General features: G+C 36.5%; 1 long non-coding RNA gene across 1 annotated transcript; it reads left to right on the top strand.

Annotated features, from left to right (window-relative positions):
- Positions 1-8: 8 nt before the first annotated feature.
- LOC123536286 (uncharacterized) lies at positions 9-19141 on the top strand. Its single transcript, XR_006683295.2, has 4 exons — positions 9-277; positions 16536-16628; positions 17295-17376; positions 17959-19141. It is a non-coding gene; the product is annotated as an uncharacterized LOC123536286 (long non-coding RNA).
- Positions 19142-20999: the final 1858 nt, after the last annotated feature.

Below are 20999 nucleotides of genomic sequence, written 5' to 3' on the forward strand. Positions count from 1 at the left end.
TAAAATGGCGGCGCCCATGTATCTTGCGCTTTTCAGTGATTTTCCGCTATGTATTTAAAATTACGAAAAAGTTAGCCCAACTGATACGTGATTTTGTAATACACCTTCCAATACTGTGAATTTATTGGTGACGCAATATAAGCTACATCGTCCAATCATAGACTGTTTTACAATGGGTCGGAGATAGTGTTGTTATCGACAGCGTCAAACAAAATGTACCTATACCAGTAGATCTATTCAGTTTCAACGCTGGACATTTAACAAATTACATCTTCAGGTATGTTTCGTCTACACTACAGTTACTTGTTTTATTTGATTATTGCATAATTTATTCCTTGTTATCGGGGCTCAAAATTAATCACTCTCCACCCACCCAGAAATGCACCAGCGACCAGCAGGGGCGGATTCAGTGAGTTACTGTAAGTGGGGTGCGGAGTTTTAGTTGGATTCGGGTGCATATCACCTTCGAAAATTATTGGCAAATATACCTCAAGTGACAGAGTGTGACATGTGTTTGAACATGAATATAGATACTGTATGGATAGCTTTAAATATTCACACAAAATAAAATGATTTGACTAAGGTAATTTATGTCTACTCCAACCAGTTTAGTAATTTTAATTACTGTTTATGATAGACCCTTTACATCAATACATGGGGATAGGAGTTGAGGAGCAGTAAAATGCCGAATTTGTAATTTTTTGAAAAGGCTAGAAAATATAGTTCAATAAATACAGCGGTCTTCCATTTATGGCATGAAGGGGGCAATTGGCCGGATATGCCTCCGTGGTCCACTCGAATGTAGTCCATATCAATATATAGTGCAATTTTCCCGCCTAGTAAAGGCCCTTTTCATGCCAGATATAAGCTTTATTGATGCTTGATTGTAAAAAGGAATGTCCGCAGATGATTTTAAGCTACGTTATATGCTTCAAAAGTTGATTTGAAGCTGCCTTGTAAAATGAAAGTGAAAGTAGGTATTTCCTGATGTCTACCTACGCAATATTAGCGTTTCCATCACGTGTCTCAGTCACGTGACCATGGTTTCACTGCATTATGGTCGACCCCATATTTTTTGGGTATATTTTGATTGCCTAAAGACAGACCTTCAAGACAAGGGTAGTCTCGCAGGAAGTGAAAGGCTAGAAGTCTTGATAAAAATATGTTATAAGTTGTTAATTTTATATAGAAAATAGTAGCGGATGCATTTAATACCTTCATACCTAAAAATGAAAAATTCGCACTTCGTGAAAATTGCTTGAACCGATGTAAAACTGGTACTTTCTGGTCAGAATTGAGCAATAAGCACCATTTTAAGACAAACATGGCATATCATTTGCATATTTTGGGCAAATTTGAGATTTTTTCGGAAAGTAGGCAAAATCCTGTTTTTAAGGTGATTCCCCACATTTCTGTTTTGCATCAGCGACACCATTTTAGGTAAGAATGACAGAAATCGATTTTTTTTTCTTGTACTTCTAGCTGTTTCTTGCAAACGAATTATAGAAATAAGAAAAGTAAGGCCGTATGATACTATATTTAATGAAAAATTGGCATTATCTATGCCCCTGACACGTTTTTTTGCAGGTGTGGACTGTCTGTCTGAATGTGGCATAATTCCGACAGTAGCCATTCTTTCAAACTGAAAGTTGGCAAAATTGTTGACAATTGACTTACGTACAGTAATTGACTGCAACAGAACGATTTTGAAAACTTTGGTATTTCTTATCACAAAGTGCATCAGCGGCTCATATTATGTATCCAGAATCTTGTCATATCGCTGACACCTTGGTAACAGGGTATGGTACAAAATCTATAAACCGCAATGTCCAAAAACATGTAATTTATTCTTTTTTTTAGTTTAAAGCGACATGCCTCCAGATTTGGCTAAAAAATAATCTTTCTTTCAAATTGAAGCTTTAGTCATATTATGAACATTAGAATAAGAATTTTTGTTTCTAAAATATTTTAAAAATTCTAGATCAAGAAAAAAGGATGACCGCGCCAGGAATCGAACCCTGACCCGCTGCAGCAATAAAGACATTTTCCCATCGTCCTAACCAATAGTGCTATAGCTGAAGTAGTGAATAATGATTTCAAAATACAGATATTTATAATTGAGACAGTTTACCCGGAGTAAAAGTGTGACAAACGCTTTTCAATTTTCATCGTAAAAAGTAGTAAAAACTATGGAATCCTGTTCGTGCCACTTAAATTGTCGCCTGGCCAACACGCGACAACGCGATAATTATCGCGTTGTCGCCTTGTCCGAAAACATACTTACATGCGAGATTTAACAATCCTCGCGAGGTTAAGAGCGCGACAATTATCGTCTTAATTGTCGCTTGTCTTTTTTAAACCTCGCATCGTGAAATTGAAATTCAATATACATAGTTACGAGAATTTGTAAAGTAAAACCTCGCACTGTCGCCCGGTGATAGGGATAATTTCTTACTATATCACTGTTGGTGATTTTTTTGCTACACCGTTGACAAAGGGAAACAACGGAATCCGATTAGTGTTCCATTGAATGCCGACGAAATATTGTCAAAAAACGAGTATGAAAACAATTTTCTAAACGCCGTCGGAAAAAATTAACTTTGCATTTTTTGCTTAAAATATTAGCCGTAAAATAAGGAAAAATGCTTATGAAATATTTATTTTACGTAAATAACTGCAACTAAAACTTTTTGTAGAAAATGACACTATTTGAAAGTTGTTGGATTTAACGTAGCACCGACACATGATAGGTCATATGGCGACTTTCCAGCTTTAATGGTGGAGGAAGACCCCAGGTGCCCCTCCGTGCATTATTTCATCACGAGCGGGCACCTGGGTAGAACCACCGACCTTCCGTAAGCCAGCTGGATGGCTTCCTTACATGAAGAATTCAACGCCCCGAGTGAGGCTCGGACCCACATCGATGAGGGGCAAGCGATTGGAAGTCATCGACCTTAACCACTCGGCCACGGAGGATGTGTTAAAAAAGAAAATATCTGTTCGTCCGTCTGTACGTAATTTAGGATATAAGCTGTATTTCCGTACGGAAAAATCCGTGTTTTTCAATAACTTCAATTAATTCTAGAATGTCCAAACACAAGATATTTTTATGAAATAACTTCTATAAATAAAATGTAAATATTATCTAAACAGACATGTAATTTGAATATTTTTACAAACTACGGTTTCGTCGTGGGACAGTCTCAAACTGTACCATTTTTCGTGAAACTATGCGTACTTCTTCATATATTAAATATAGAGGTTGGCCTTGTCAGAGGAGTCATATCTTCCTGAATAGTGTTCAGGATTGGTTGACCTGGGTCGTAGATCGTAGATCAACCATTAGAAATGCGTTCAGAATTGGTTGACCTTGGTCGTAACTCGTAGATCAACCATTAGAAAAGTGTTTAAAATTGGTTGACCTGGGTCGTAGCTCGTAGATCAACCATTAAAAATGAGTTCAGAATTGGTTGACTTGGGTCGTAGCTCGAAGATCAACCATCAGAAATGCGTTCAGAATTGGTTGACCTGGGTCGTAGATCGTAGATCAACCATTAGAAATCCGTTCAAAATTGGTTGACCTGGGTCGTAGCTCGTAGGTCAACCATTAAAAAATTGTTTAGGATTGGTTGACCTGGGTCGTAGCTGGTAGATCAACCATTAAAAATCAGTTCAGAATTGGTTGACATGGGTCGTAGATCGTAGATCAACTATTAGAAATGCGTTCAGAATTGGTTGACCTGGGTCGTAGATCGTAGATCAACCATTAGAAAAGTGTTTAGAATTGGTCGACCTAGGTCGTAGCGCGTAGATCAACCATTAGAAAAGTGTTTAGAATTGGTCGACCTGGGCCGTAGATCGTAGATCAACCATTAGAAAAGTGTTTAGAATTGGTTGAACTGGGACGTATATCGTTGATCAACCATTAGAAATGAGTTCAGAATTGGTCGACCTAGGTCGTAGCCCGTAGATCAACCATTAGAAAAGTGTTCAAGATTGGTTGACCTGGGTCGTAACTCGTAGTTCAACCATTACAAAAGTGTTTAGAATTGGTTGTCCTGGGTCGTAGATCGTAGATAAACCATTAGAAATGCGTTCAGAATTGGTTGACCTGGGTCGTAGATCGTAGTTCAACCATTAGAAATGCATTCAGAATTGGTTGACCTGGGTCGTAGCTCGTAGATCAACCATTAGAAAAGTGTTTAGAATTGGTTGACCTGGGTCATAGCTGGTAGATCAACCATTAAAAATGAGTTTAGAATTGGCCGACCTTGGTTGTAGATCGTAGATCAACCATTAAAAATGAGTTCAGAATTGGTCGACCTGGATCGTAGATCGTAGATCAACCATTAGAAAAGTGTTTAGAATTGGTCGACCTGGGTCTTAGATCGTAGATCAACCATTAGAAAAGCGTTTAGAATTGGTTGACCTGGGTCGTAGATCGTAAATCAACCATTAAAATGAGTTTAGAATTGGTCGACCTTGGTCGTAGATCGTAGATCAACCATTAAAAATGAGTTCAGAATTAACCATTAGAAAAGGGTTCAGTATTGGTTGACCTGGGTCGTAGCTCGTAGATCAACCATTAGAAACGTTTTTAGAATTGGTTGACCTGGGTCGTAGCACGTAGATCAACCAGTAGAAATGAGTTCAGATTTGGTTGACCTAGGTCGTAGATCAACCATTAGAAAAGTGTTTAGAATTGGTTGACCTGGGTCGTAGCTCGTAAATCGGACAATTACAATAACCAGACAAGTAAAAATATTCTTCTAATAGCTACCTTCTAGGAATGTAGGTGTGGTGAAAAAAAATTGTTTACAAGTGATATTGTGAAGTTAAATTAACAAGAAATTTACATAAAACTAAAGTTGTCTACATAATGCTTATGATTTGACTATTTTTATTTGTCTTTTCACAAAACGATGAATCTATACATCATGTATAACAAATAGCCTATTTTACGTTCTAAAATATAAATCTTTCTAATCCGAAAACCCCTCTAATCCGAACTTTTTTTGGGTCCGAGCATGATCGGATTAGACAGGTTCCACTGTATACGGTTTCCAGCGTATCGGGGTAAATTGTTATTAAAAAATCTTGATGGCCGTGTTTCTGCAGATATGTCTCAGTGAAGAAATATATTTCTCACAACGTTTCTGTTCATACTTTTCTTTTCTGGGTAAACTAAGCTAACCTTACCTAGTGACCTTATTTGTGATCTGAGGTCAGTGTACTCAGTTCATTAACTTTTCCTAGCATCGCCAAAAAGACACCCTATAGAATCTTAACTTCTTTAAAATTCGAACTGCAAAATGCAAAATGGAAATATCTCGTGGTTTTAATTCAAATTACAAGCGCAGAAATGAGTGTCATGTTAAATTTTAAGGCCTGGAATCATTTTCTCGGAAAGCTAATCGCTGTATATATTTCTTGAACCGCAAAATAAAATGCGATCTTGACACGTTTCTGGGGTGGTCAACATATGTTAACAGAGAGATTCAAGAGAGCACGATTCTGGCATTCTGATTTTTGCATAAAGCAAGCATACCTTCAGTGAATAGTCGAAGTACATATTTGAAAATTGCATCACCGTAGAGGTTAGAGGTGTCTATTATATTAAATGAAGAAAAAAAAACAGAAAAAAATGAATTAAATGGACACCAGGAAACTAAATTAATCACCGTAAAAAGAGCAACATCACAACTATTTAGAACTTGGCTAAAACATGATTTTCGACGCCATTTGCGTAAAAAAGTGTGCATTTGATCTTTTCAATAACTGTATATCGAAAGCTAATCAACTTTTGCTATTATTTGAATAATTATGTTTTCAAGGATGCACATTGTTTTTTGAACACATTCTTTACCTATAAGTGGTAGATATATCACACCATCATCATTAGAAGTCAGTCATGTTGTGAATTTATATTCTGAAGGTACAAGCAAAACTTCTATGACGAGTGCGTCTGTCCGTCAATCATAAATTCGTATATGGAGCATAGCTTAATAAACATCGAATGGATTGACTTCAATCTTGGCATATAGGTAGGAAGCGATAAGACTATATATGTGCAGAGCGCATGCACCAGGTCGGTAAGACAAATGTCACAAAAAAGGTCAGATCTGTTATATTTTGTGTTTAGAGCATAAATTCAAAACCGATCAAAATATCGACTTCAAACTCGGCATATGAATAGCAGGCGATAAGATGATGTATTGAACCCATGAAAATGATTTGTAGGTCAAAGTTCAATGTCACAAACTTAGTTCAAATGGCAAAGCTGTCCTTTGTATTTTGTTTCCAGATCACAACTTCAAAACTATTCAATGTATCGACTTTAAACTTTGGATATATATGGGTAATAATAAGACAATTTGCGCAGTGCGACAATCCACACCACTCTCCTCACATATACATTATTAGTCCCTCCCCCATACAAACAAACAAATACACCACTCACCGCCGCCGCGCAAACACCATAGCCCACACCAACTGCCACCCATGGGACTCACACACTTCAAAAAGTATGTCCTTTGTATTTTGCGCCCAGAGAAAAACTTATAGTGTAGGTGGGTTTTGATTAGACGAAGAATTAAACATTGCAACAATTCACGAAACCCTCAACATAAAACTTAACCTCCCCACCCTGAACAGTTACTTCATTTCTTCAGGGTGCCTTAGTCTTCCATCACCGCCGTCGTACAAAACATCCCAACCCCAACCAACCGACATATAACACACTCTGCCACCCGCTCCTTTAACAAAACATATAAAGAAATAACATATCATTTCGTTCTGTGACGTATGTAACGCAATAACATCATTGTTTTATCATAATTTAACCACATAGCATCAAAGCGGAGCCAGGTTTATTAGGAAGAAGAAAGAGTTAGCCCGAATGACCAGCTTCAGAAGCCAACTTTTCGGTAACGTGAATGTATTTCTACACAGTGATGAATTTGAGAACATTCGCCGGAAGTTAGCACTGCGTCTTTAGCGGCGAGGAAGTAGTTTCTCTACAGTGAAGGGAAAACGTAATTCGACCGCTCAAGTTATATATGGCACGCTGATACGGTAAAAACGTGGTCGCCATGACTTATTTTCTCTAAATGCCTTGTCAAAACAATTAAACGCAAACGATATTTCAGGAAAACTGTGGACGCTATGATTTGTGAAAAGTGATGGCCGCAGATGTCGTGACTTGCTAGAACATTTGTGTGTAGTAATATTTGTCTGAACGGTGAAACTCAAGTGTTCGATGTAGAACCATCATGACCAATTTGTTTTCAGAAAATAATTATCTCGAACGCTCGACATTGCATCTTATTCACATTGGATAACCGGCTATCCTGAAGCCCGCTGGACAAAAAAACCTCGCTGGAAATTTAACCCAGCTGTAAATCGTAGGCAAAGTTTTTCATTTATTTTTATTGAAACGAAGTCAATTCCTGCAAATCAACTTGACAGTTTTGTCAGGGAATGAACATGACTTACGTTTACAATTTCTGGGCCAAAAACGATAGTTATGTTTTTAGATATTCGCTAACAATTTCTTCAGTTTGAAAAATCGAGTAAAAATCCGAAGTTTTGCGCAAATTGTTTTGTTTGTGTATGTGTTACCAATGATATAAGTATTTGTGAGGCCCAATCACGAATGACCACCTCAAATGTCAGTATCACAAAAATCTTTAACACAGAACTATATTTAAGTATTTTGTGTCGGACTGGCAATTTCTACATGCATAGACTAAATTTCAAATATATTCATGCTTTTCCATTGGTTTATATCTTTTCCGGCGTATGACTATTATTCCTCGAGAGATTTTGAAATACATGTATGTTACACAAATGTTTACTACAGCCAAATGATCTTAGACATGCAAGAGTCATCACCCTTGCTTGAACATTAAGGTCGCACTTTCAGGTCCGGTCTCTAAAGTGTTTATTTTTTATACAAAAAGACGTTATGTATGTGAAACAATGCACACAAAGCGTTGTACAAAATAACAGTGTAAGATGTTGTTGGCAGAAAGAGCAAATGGGTAAACTGCACAAAAGGGGAGTAACTCTTGTGACATAAATTCTGGGATCCGGGATCGTAAACAAGCAAGGAAGAGTTCCGATCTACCTTGTTATATGTTGATTAAAGCTACATGTGGCTGGCATGTTAAGAAATAACTGAATTGATAAATGAATACTATTCTTTAAAACAGTCATGTGAGATTTTGCAAAGTTCTGCTTATTTAGATTTGAAACGATCGTTTACAACCGTTTGCCTGTATATATCAACAACTTGCAGTTTTAGACCATGAATAAACTGGTATTTGTTGAAAAGGTATCTATGAATAAAACAAAATAGCAGATTAACATAAGGAGCAATTAAATAATTATGTATGAGCAAATAAGATTATACACGTATCTAGCACTGCACTAAGAACACTTTTCAAAACAAGAACGGGCATTACCAATCCATTTTGAACACTGAAACAAAATGTTAGATATTGCTACAGTGTAAAAAAAAAAAAAAGAAAAAACTTCTTGGATCACTATAGCACAGTTACAACTGTGATTTAAAATAACGAAATTTCAGTAACGTGTCTGAAACATACTATAAAAGTCTTTACTATATAGTACTACGGTCAAATGCATGCATCAAGTGATCATATCAAACATTTTGAAACGAAGAATTAAAACGCTATACAATATAGGGCAGTTTTTTTTGGCTAGAATAGCACAAACACATCGTAAATGGAAAAAAAATACGGAAACCCCATTTTTAAACGAAGTTTAACTATATCTTTATTATTAGTTAAGAAAAATTATATGTGTAGTTGCCATACGTGATTCTTCAAGGGGAAGTGGTGGATGGCTCTCCGATCCCCACACCCTATAACGTGATAGCGCGACACCACCAGATAACATGACACCAGATCGGATAACGTGACACTCTGCGGAGTTTGTTGTCGATTAAAAGTAAGTATTTTCAATTTTTTCTTTACACAATGTGAATTGATAAAAAGCAGACTCTTGCCAGGTTTCGAGGATAGAAAGAGGCATCTAAAGGAATGTTTTCTGAATTAAAAAGACCACCAAATAATCATACAGACGGCTAATCCACGGTCAGATTTTCATTGTTTTGGATATTGAACCGAGGATTTTTTCTCATTTCTGAAGCAACAAGCTTGGCATTACCCTCAATAGAAAGCCAAACATTCTCTCTCTTTGTCTGCCAAATATCCCGGCGAAATCTCCATTAATTTCGAAAACACGAGGTGTTAAAGTCAGATGGGTAGACCAAAAATGTTCTGTCTGACACCACATAATTCCCAGGGAAGGTTCTTACTGACACCAACTTTTGAAGATTAGATGTTCTGTCTGACACCAGCATTTGATCATACTTTTTTTTGCCTTTATTTCGCTCGGTTTGCAGTATTTTATCGAATTTACGCATGTTTTCGGGTATAACGGGTCGTTAAATTCATTTTTCTAATAAGGGTTAAGGTTATAGTGTAGAAATTCACCGTAATTCGTTCGAAAATGTGCCTTCGTGGTGTTGTTGAAAGTAGTATACATAAAAAATACTTACTTTTTTATTTTTGGCACTTTTGCGTGTAAAATGGGGGCTTATTTCATTCGCAGAATGTATTTTCAGTAAAATAATACGCGTTTCAGGTTAAATATCGCGTGTATATGGCAAATGATGAGAGAAAACGAAAGATGGGTCGTTTACTGCGCGACGGCGTCAACACCGCGATTCGAGAAAGGGTCAGTGGCTTCAATCTGGCGGCGTTCCACCACAAATCTGTCTACACACCACCTTTTCTTTTCATAGTTTGACGGCTAATTATTTGTAGTTTACTATATATATATGGGTTTCTATGGGTTGAAGTTCTAGAAAGTATAGTACATGGATCTAAACTATGGCGAATTTACATTAGAACCCTGGTATAAAACCTTTACAGTTCAAGACGACATTCAGCACGATTTTAGGTGTCATGACAATAAATGTGTAGAGAAAGTAAAATCCATAATGATTTAACGGTTGTGCACCTCGGAGTGGGTATAGGAGGAGTCATATTTTGATAGGATTGTCAGAGTCAATATTCAACAAGCTCTGAAAGACCTATTCATATATTGTTGACCTATTCATATTCTGTCAATGTTTTAGTATATAGATATATATGATATATGAGCACCATGAGAAAACCAACATAGTGACTTTGCGACCAGCATGGATCCAGACCAGCCTGCGCATCCGCGCAGTCTTGTCAGGATCCATGCTGTTCGCTAACAGTTTCTCTAATTGCAATAGGCTTTGAAAGCGAACAACATGGATCCTGACAAGACTGCGCGGATGCGCATGCTGGTCTGGATCCATGCTGGTCGCAAAGCCACTTATAACGTTTGTTTTCTCATGGCGCGGCTCATATAGAAGTAGAACATATATTTTAAGGGGGTCTCAGGCGTCATTTTGATTCATTGTGCTGTTGGTGGAATCCAGACATTTGAATTGAAAAGACTGGCTGGCAGATATGTTGATATTTACAGTAATGGAGACCCATTATTAAAAATATCTTATAGTCCAAAGGTCGTGTACAGAAAATGTAAAGACATTCTCTCCTCCAGAACTTACTCTTTGGTACGCTTTCATAAAATCGAAAATGAATGTACTATCGTAATGCATACATGCCCTTGATACATTAAAACAACTTGCTTGAATTGAAGCTGGCAATATTCATATAGACACCTTAGTTAAAATGTTAAGTTATTGCCAATTTTCAATATTACAAATCATCTGCAGGCCCGTCGGAAGTATTGTAAAGTTGCGAGTGCTAATTATATAGCGGTCGATAGTTATAGCGGTTAATTCAACCGTTTTCGTATAATTTCTGTATATATCTATATATTCCACACATTAATAGCAATTAATATTTCAGGTTAATGGAAGAATAATGGACAACAGACGGAAGTACAGGTGTTATTACTGTTATGAAAGCTTTGATGTATTCAAAGTTACAATAGATCATTTAGTGCAAAATCACCCATCATACTGTATCAGATATCGAGAAATTGAACTGAATCCTGAAAATGGTTGAAATTAAAAGGTTTTATACCAGTATAAATTGAAACCACTGACCCTTTCTTGAATCGCGTTGTTTACGGTGTCGCGCAGTAAACGACCCATCTTTCGTTTTCTCTCATCATTTGCCATATACACGCGATATTTAACCTGAAACGCGTCTTATTTTACTGAAAATACATTCTGCGAATGAAATAAGCCCCCATTTTACACGCAAAAGTGCCAAAAATAAAAAAAAGTAAGTATTTTTTTATGTATACTACTTTCAACAACACCACGAAGGCACATTTTCGACCGAATTACGGTGAATTTCTACACTATAACCTAAACTCTTATTAGAAAAATGAATTTAACGACCCGTTACACCCGAAAACATGCGTAAATTCGATAAAATACTGCAAACCGAGCGAAATAAAGGCAAAAAAAGTATGATCAAATGCTGGTGTCAGACAGAACATCTAATCTTCAAAAGTTGGTGTCAGTAAGAACCTTCCCTGGGAATTATGTGGTGTCAGACAGAACATTTTTGGTCTACCCATCCGACTTTAACACCACGTATTTTCGAAAGTAATGGAGATTTCGCCGGGATATTTGGCAGACAAAGAGAGAGAATGTTTGGCTTTCTATTGAGGGTAATGCCAAGCTTGTTGCTTCAGAAATGAGAAAAAATCCTCGGTTCAATATCCAAAACAATGAAAATCTGGCCGTGGATTAGCCATCTGTATGATTATTTGGTGGTCTTTTTAATTCAGAAAACATTCCTTTAGATGCCTCTTTCTATCCTCGAAACCTGGTAAGAGTCTGCTTTTCATTGATTCACCTTGTGTAAAGAAAAAATTGAAAATACTTACTTCTAATCGACAACAAACTCCGCAGAGTGTCGCGTTATCCGATCTGGTGTCATGTTATCTGGTGGTGTCGCGCTATCACGTTATAGGGTGTGATCCCACTCTCCACAATTTAAAAAAAAAAAGAACAGGCATTTGAGATTCATTAAAGATACTGAATTCTTCAAACGAAATTCAAAGGACTGACGAACAGAAGCAATCATTTGCTCTTGTAAAACCCGAGGTGAAATTACTTTCTGTAGTAGCCCGGAGGCACCTGTAATAGTTTTCCTCCACCATCAAAAGCTGGCAAAGTGGCAATATGTACTGTATTGTTTCGGTGTAACTGCAAAAAAAAAACTATATGGTTGGCTTTCGCATGGCTGTATGGCATGAACGCGTTTATTAGGTTAAAATTAAGCCCGGGACTGAAGGAATATAGTCATAAAGCCTCTTGAAATGAAAGTGCCGTTTTATAAAATAATTACGTTTCCGTCAAATCACTGCCAGTAATACTTTTTACATACAAAAGTATTCAGAATCATTGGAGTTAATTAATGGATATCCTATAAATGTTAGCATCCGAGTTCAGCGACAGCACTAGCGGCCGTTTTCGACAGTCCTTTTTTTCGACCATGCTTATTAAACAGCTTATATATTTTTTCAGGAATACGTAGAATCCGGAGACTTCACACATGTGTTCCGGAAGGACACATCCGTTAAACTAGACGATAAAAGTTTTCACATGTTGTTCATAAACAAAACAAATTGCGCAAAACTTTGGATTTTTGCTCGATTTTTCAAACCGAAGAAATTGTTAGTGAATGTCTAAAAACAAAACGATCGTTTTGGGCCAAGATATTGTAAATGTAAGCCATGTTCATTCCTTGACAAAACTGACAAGTTGATTTCAAGAATTGGCTTCGTCTTATTAGAAATAAATGAAAAACTTTACCTACCAGTTTACAGCTGGGTTACATTTCCAGTGGGGTTTTTTGTCCAGCGGGCGTCAGGATAGCCGGTTATCCAGTGTGTTATTTCTGGCGCTCAAAATCTTATCTCCAGTGCACATCTTATTTCGATCGCATGACAATTTGTAGAGTTCTCGAGATAACTTAATCTAAAAATATGTGTCCTAAACATACTACCATATAAAAAGACATGCAATGTATTTTTCAACTTATACTGAGGGTTTCGTTTTCGTTCAGAACCCATCTTCATCTACATACGAGATGTTGCAAGACACGAGACATTAATGTCCTATTACCTGAACAGGACTCCGTGATTAAGACCTCGAATAATTCAAGTTCTGTCGCGCATACCGTGTCGAGGCTCAAACTGTAAATATCCAATCAATAACGTTTGTATAGCGGGGCAAACAGAACAGTATACACGCAATTTGCCTAACGTAATTCTAGAATGGAAGCGTCTTTTGTGTCTTGCATTATCCCCCCACCCCCCCATCCCCCACCCCTCTCCAGTAACATTTTGAAAGTCTTATGGAGAGATATCTAGTGGCAACTATAAATCTATAAATAAGCTTGCAAACAAGAAAACAGAGTAACCGACAACCATATTATCAGTGTTGAAATAATCTAGAATGCACAATATTCAGCCCTGTAGCGACCACTCCCCCCGCCCTGCAACTGCCCAAACCCTCTCCTGCAGAAATTTGCAACAGTTCCTAAAAATAAGGTAAACACTTCATTGAATAAACATAGTACAATAAAGTAAAGTGAAATAAAGAAATTCATAACTTAAACTCTTTTAATTACACGATTTTCCTTGAATTATCGAATTATTAGTACGAGATACGGTATATGTGGTATTTTGACATTGAAAACTATCAAATGTAAAAAAAAGAACTAAAACGTTCTTATGGTCGTCGGTTTCACAAAGCTAACCTATACATATTCTAAATAATTATGATTTGAAACATAGATAACAGCCGTGCAGTCTGATCTAAATCCAAAAGTTTTTTATACATCTCTGATGTGCCAGTGACTTCAATAAGTAGACAAGATAATGTATAGTCTGCTAGGCCGCTAGCCTGCTAGGCTGCTATATCTCTCGGTAGCAAAATTGCCAGTGTGTTAGGATCTAAAATGGATTTATGACTTGATGAACGTTTATTCTGCATTAAAATCGGATATGATTACTCATTTAAGGACAGGTTGGCTTGTGCAAAGCTATGCGAAAAACAGCCGTGCAGTCTGATATTAATACATGAGTTTGCTTATACATCTCAGAAGCGACAGTGAATTCAATAAGTGGACAAGATAATATATAGGCTGCTAGTTTTCTCGGTTGCAAAATTGCTAGAGTGCTAGGATTTAAAATGGAATGATGTCTTGATGCGAACGATTACTCATTTAAGGATAATAGGCTGCTAGGCCGCTAGGCTGCTAGGATGCTAACTTCATGCTGCTAGGTCACACACATTGGTGACAGGAAATAAAGAATGGATGTCCGGTAAAGGAAATATTCGAAAAAAATGGGCTTATTTTGATTAATATTTCATCTGACGAGAAGCAAACAGCCCCCTTTACACATAAATGTACTTAATATTATAGCTAAATAACATACATTTTTAGGTTAAAGGTGGAAGAATAAACCCTTGAGGTCACAGGAGATGAAATATGGAAATCAAGTACAGCATAAACAATAAAACATCAGCTTTAGACCTAATTTAACAAGTTAAGACCCTGGTTCGAGCCTCTGTGTCATCACATATACCCTTACTACATATGGTCTGGCTTGTACGGGTCCTGGCTATTGTTCAAAAACACATTAGGGTATATTGGATACCATCTGGGGTCAGGACATGCAATATAATATTATGGAGGAATGTTGGAGTCAAAACAGCAATATTTTTATCAATATTGGACGGTTTTCATCCCGGTTGGATGTCCTGTGACCCGGCATATAACACTTTGTTATACCATAAGATAGGTATATGTCCTTGTTATCGAATGATGTCAAGTTTGAGTATTTGACATACCCATAAGCAATTCTCTCGTCTCCCCCGGTCGGGCCAGCTTAGGCTTGGTCTGCACACTACCGCATATATCAAGTTTAGTCATTTTCTAGAACCTGTTTTGAGCGCTGATGGCATCGTATGGACTTGTAAGCAGCTTAGATACAAACCAACATATTTACGTATGGAATAGGTAGGTACCCGGGATGTACAGACTCGAACCCGCCCCAACCCCTACGGCTATCCGAGGTACTCAAACATGGCATCAATTGATAGCCAGGACTTTTTCGAAAACCTTTCCAACGTGGTCAAAATAAGCAGATTTTCAAAGCTCGAACACTACCTGGTGACCTTCTACAACTTGCCCTGAACCCTCGGGCTAAACTAGGTACCTGAACTGGGTCTCAATCTGTAGCTAGGACCTATACCTACCGACGAGAGAATTGCTCCAATGCTGTCGTTTGACTCAATGGAAATTTTATTTTCGTTTTCAGGACTGCCTTTACTGCTCTGAAAAGTTCATATTTTGAGAATATTACTGAACTTTGACCTATGACCTTGACCCCAGCCGACCGGGCTCGAACCCGACTTGACCTGTTTTTTTTTCGAGGTACTGTCATGTTCTTTGCAAAAAGATATCATTTATTAAAATCAGACATCAAGTTATGAAGATATAGCTTCTCCGACAAGGCCCTACCCTCTATTTAGTATATGGAGTATGCATATTTGCACGAAAAATGGTACAATTTTAGACGGTCCTCCGACGAAACCGTCCTCGATGAAAATATACAAATCACATATCTGTTTAGACAATGTTAAGATTTAATTTATAAAATATAATTCATTAAAATATCTTATGTTTGGAACATTATACAATTATTTGAAGTTAATGAAAACCGCGAACTTTACATACGGAAAAGTACGGAAATGCAGCTTTTATCCTAAATTACGTACATGCGGACGAACAGACGTTGTCTCTTTTGTCACAAACTTTCAGATATCATAGTAGCGATATAGTTTGTTACGGGAAAAATAAGTCTCTGAAAATATATATGCTAAAAATGTCGAAAAACCGTTTTAAATTAAGTGTATTTTTAAAATCGTATGAAATAAAGAACAGTCGGATTTAGCGGTGTTCAGCCAGCAGAGACTGTCATTAGAAATTTGTTTCGGTGTATTAATAAATAATATCCAGGAAGAATTACATCGATCAATTTGTCTGGAAATTTAATCCCAAGCGACAGTGCGACAATGCGAGGTTTTACTAATTCTCGCAACTATGTCTGTTGGATTTCAATTTCACGACGCGAGAATTAAGAAAGACAAGCGACAATTAAGACGATAATTATCGCCCTCTTAATCTCGCGAGGATTGTTAAATGTCGCATGTACATATGTTTTTGGACAGGGCGACAACGCGATAATTATCGCGTTGTCGCGTGTTGGCGAGGCAACAATTTAAGTGGCACGAACAGGATTCCGTCAAAAACAGCAAATTCTCATGTGTTTCCGTAACATAAAGTTTGTCGGTAATTAAGTTTTAAAGCTTTCTTAAGAAATATAGCATTTATTTCAAGGTATCTAAAAAAACTGTTTTGTTGTCCAACGATCTGAAGGCATGTCGATTTAATCATAAACATCGGACATTTCAGATAAAGAAGGCAGCCGGCAAGAAATGGCTGTCCACACTCTGGACAAGAAATGAGCATGCATTGATGGAATTTTATTTACTATGTAGTACCCAGGTATATTATGTCAATTCGAACAAAATTGCATTCTTGATTTATAAATTCATCTGGAACCCAGACACACTATTTCGCAACTGTTCTGCATGAACATAGTATTTCAAGGGCTAAAATCAGAATGTGAAAAAGTTATGAAAATTTATTTCTAACATGTAGTAATATTTCTTAAAGAATCTTACTGAAGGGCTTGCTTGACAATGAAGTCAAGTGTTGCTCTCATTCCTTTAGGCCTAGGGCAATAGTTTTCAATGTTACATGACTCCTTAAATATAAATTGCTAGTCCATAGTACGATAGTTTGTGCTATTTAACCACCAGTCTATATTATTCAACATGTTAACGAAGATAATAAGTCCAAAATTTAGAAATAAAGCTAAAAATAGATTTTTTGTCATGCCTACTGCTTGTAGAATCATTTCTGAAATAAATCTGAATTCATTTAGATATGTGGTAATAGGTCATATTTCACTATTAAATTCAGGTGTCAGTAGTCATTCTGTTGGAGATGAAACCCTTTCATCCAGTTTTCAACCAATCAGATTACAGAATTTGTAATTTTATCCACAGTATTTTCCATTGGTTTTGCTTTTGGTCTCTAACCAGACTGTACTAAAAAACATAAAATTTGTTCATCTTTTAGCTTAATCATAAACTTTGAATATTCCAGATTAAGAAGACAGGGCAAGAAATGGCTGTCCACACTCTGGACAAAAAGTGCATGCTTTGATGGAACATCATTTAGTTCCCAGGTACAATATGTCACTTTGAACAAAATGCATTCTTATTTATAAATTCATCTCAAACCCCACACACACTATTTCGCAACTCTTCTGAACATTATTTCAACTTCTAAAACCAGAGCGTGAACTAGTTATGAAAATTTATTTCTGACGCATGTAGTAATATTTCTTAAAGAAACTAACTTAATGGCTTGCTGGACAATGACTTCAAAAGTGTTCAGGCAGCTTTAGGCCTAAGGGCAATAGTTTTCATTGTTACATGACTCCTTAAATATAAATTGCTACTACAAAACTGTAACTGGTCTTTACTATTCAACATGTGTACTAGGCTGATAAGTCCAAAATTTAGAAATAAAACTGAATATTATATACCCTTCTCAAATGCTCTCATTTGGTTGGTCGAAATGAGTGCAAACGCGGGTCCGCAAAAAGTGATTTTGACCTGCAAAAGTTATGATGACTTGTGATATCATTTTTTCTTATATGTTTGAAATATGACCATGTTTAAAGCATGGACAGTGCATTTTTGCATCTTTAAAAAAAAAAAACACTGACAAAAGTTGCTCAATTTCATTTACTTTCACATTTCAGGGGGAAAGATCAAAGAGTTGGTTATTGGGAAGTCGAAAAAAAACCAGGTGTTTCAGTGGCATCAAACAGGATTGTCTGCCGGTAATGTACAAGTCTAACAAGAAAGCGTGGATAACGGAAGAAATTTTTGAAAAATTGCTACACTGGTTTGACAGACAAATGAAAGGCAGGAAAATGCTTCTTTTTGCGGACAATGCACCATCCTATCCTCAGGTTAATCTCAAAAATGTCAATGTTAAGTTCTTACCACCAAATACAACATCATTTTGCCAACCAATGGACCAAGGAATAATCCAGGCAATGAAACTTAAGTACAGGAAGAAACAACTACAGTACGTGATCAGCCAAATGGAACTTAAGCAGGGAAAAAGTGGATTTGATCTGTTGAAAGAATAAGTGTGCTGGACGCAATTTACTGGGTTGCGCGTGCATTGAAAGAAGTTGAAGTTAGCAGTATCGTTAAGTGTTTCGCGAAATGTGGATTTCAGATAGACAGCAGTGTTGAAAGTAAAAGTGAATGCACAGTGTTGAACGATTCAGAGAGTGATGAAGAGGAGGATGATAACTATCCAATAGCTCTTCACAAAATGGTTCAACAGTTGTTCGATTGTGATTTCATAGAATTGTTGAATATCGATAAAGAGTTCAAATCATGTGATTAGGAAATGAAGGACTGGGACAGGCCTACTACCGAATTGCTTTCGGAAATGAGGGAACGGGTCAGTGATGAAACATCTGACTGTGAAGACGATCAGCTCCAAGAACGAGAATAACGCGTGTTCCACAAGTGAGTGCTTGGAAATGATTTAAAAACTTAAAAAGTATGCAGTATTCCATGGAAATTAAAGTCTGCTAGGAACATTTGTTGATGTCGAGGACATTGTCACAAGCCAAAAACTTGTAGGGAACACTGAGCAGAGTAAGATCTGTGACTTCTTTGCCAAATGCTGAACATTTTGGGTTATTCCACATGTGCAGGTCTTAAATTTGTGTCACATAGAAAAGAGAACATAGGTCTAGGAGAGGTTCTACACAGGAAGAGCGAACTGTTAAAACTGATTTTAAACGTTTGATAATTTCATTTTTTCAGTTTGTATTGCTGTACTGTTCTTGATAAATGTTTATGTAAATTGAAATTTCTGAGAAATATTTTTTTACATTTAATAACAAATTTATACGTTTATATCTTCTTATAAATCATGTATCCATGATGATTTATGCCCTGTGGTTCAAATATCCTTAATTTCCGTTAGACTGTCATAATCATATAGGTTTTGAAAGCAAACAGCATGGATCCTGACCATATTGCTTGGATGCACACACTGGTCTGGATCCATGCTGGTCGCAAACGCACTATGTTGGTTTTCTCGTGGCGCAGCTAATATTAAGGAATGTTCTCCCGGACTATACGTGGGTATCGTCAAAACAGCGATCGGTTATGACTTAGCAGCGATGACGTAACTTTTGTGCCCTTCCTTTTGCTGTTCATACGAAATGAACATAATTTTCAATGGAAAAGAATAGGGCGAATGTAAATATTGTGACTTGGCTGTAATGTATACTCATGATTCTTTTTATATTAAATTTATTTCTGCAATCTCTCAGCATATCGCTTGGAACAAATTCATTGATTTCGTCGTACATAGATTAGATTATAAATATATTTAACGTCAGTGCCTCCACCTAGTACCGTCAACCCTTCCACTATCTATAACAGTGGCAGGGGATATAGCTGTCTGCCTTGTTCACAATACCAATGATGAGCTGACATGAGAAGATGGGCTGCTTTAAAGATAAATTTTTCATTTTTATCAGCTGATTTGCCATAGTGCTTGAGTAATACTTCAGTCTGTTAAGACAATAGCAAATATCAATGTATTTTCGATGTTTGAGAGGTGATAATTATCAACAAAACAAGTCTCCAACGACAGTCCTAGTCATTTTGTCTGAAAACATTCGAGGAATCCAGTTATCTTGTATAAAAATATTTGATCTTTTAGTAAGAAGATAGATCCGGTGGACTTCAAGCATGCTCCTGAGTAGATATACTGTAACCGTTATATTTCTGGGGTTACGGAAGCCACTGGGATAAAACCTGCAGAATCCAAGGAACAAGTCTGTCATGTAACTGCATAAATGTGACTTTATTTTATACAAAACAACAAGAATACAAAGTATAACAGTATTCAGTGAACTAGTATATGAAAAATATGAATGCTAAATGAAAGGTATTTATTTGTCATAAATTACCAATAAACATGTGGCACACATGTAAAATGCTGAATATATTATGAGCAAACAAGAAGTATGATACTTATAAAATATAGATATACTGTCTAATAAACAATTAATCTATCATTACAATATTCTTTCAAAATGATTAGTAAGAAATTCATTATACTCGAACTACCTTTTTTTTCGCGCAGATTACCCTAATATAACTTCAATTATAAATAAATGAATATTCAAAATACAGTGTCTGGAAAGAAATGACTGAATGTATGTGAATAAGAAATTATAGTCACAAAATACACGTAATACATTTCTTTATAGCAATTGAATATTGCAATTATCATTACATTACAACAAATCATTCAAACACCTAATAAAACTTAACCGCAATATACAAGATACTAAAGTAAATAAAAATGATAATAATTTTCTCAAAAAATATAACAAAATATCTTACCTGCAGAATCCAAGGAACAAGTCTGTCATGCAACTGCATAAATGTGACTTGTCCTTCAGTTCTGGGATTCTGCTTATATAGGCAAGATGCCGATGGGCAGATGTTGTTGTTTTAATAATGTATTTCTAGGTGGCAATAGAAATCTAGTTAGACAGTGGAAGTTATGTCACCATTAGTACAATTTTGTGTAATAGTATCATTGTTCCTAACAGTTTGATAAATTCTATTATCTATTAATAAGAGAAAATGTACAGTATCAATAAATGTCAGCTAGAACAATCAACAATATTAACTATTTCCAATAGTTAAGTTATCACTTGTTATTAGAAAAATTAACCTCACTATTGTAACC

This window comes from Mercenaria mercenaria, chromosome 1, assembly GCF_021730395.1.
Source record: "Mercenaria mercenaria strain notata chromosome 1, MADL_Memer_1, whole genome shotgun sequence".
NCBI classification, from domain to species: Eukaryota; Metazoa; Mollusca; class Bivalvia; order Venerida; family Veneridae; genus Mercenaria; species Mercenaria mercenaria.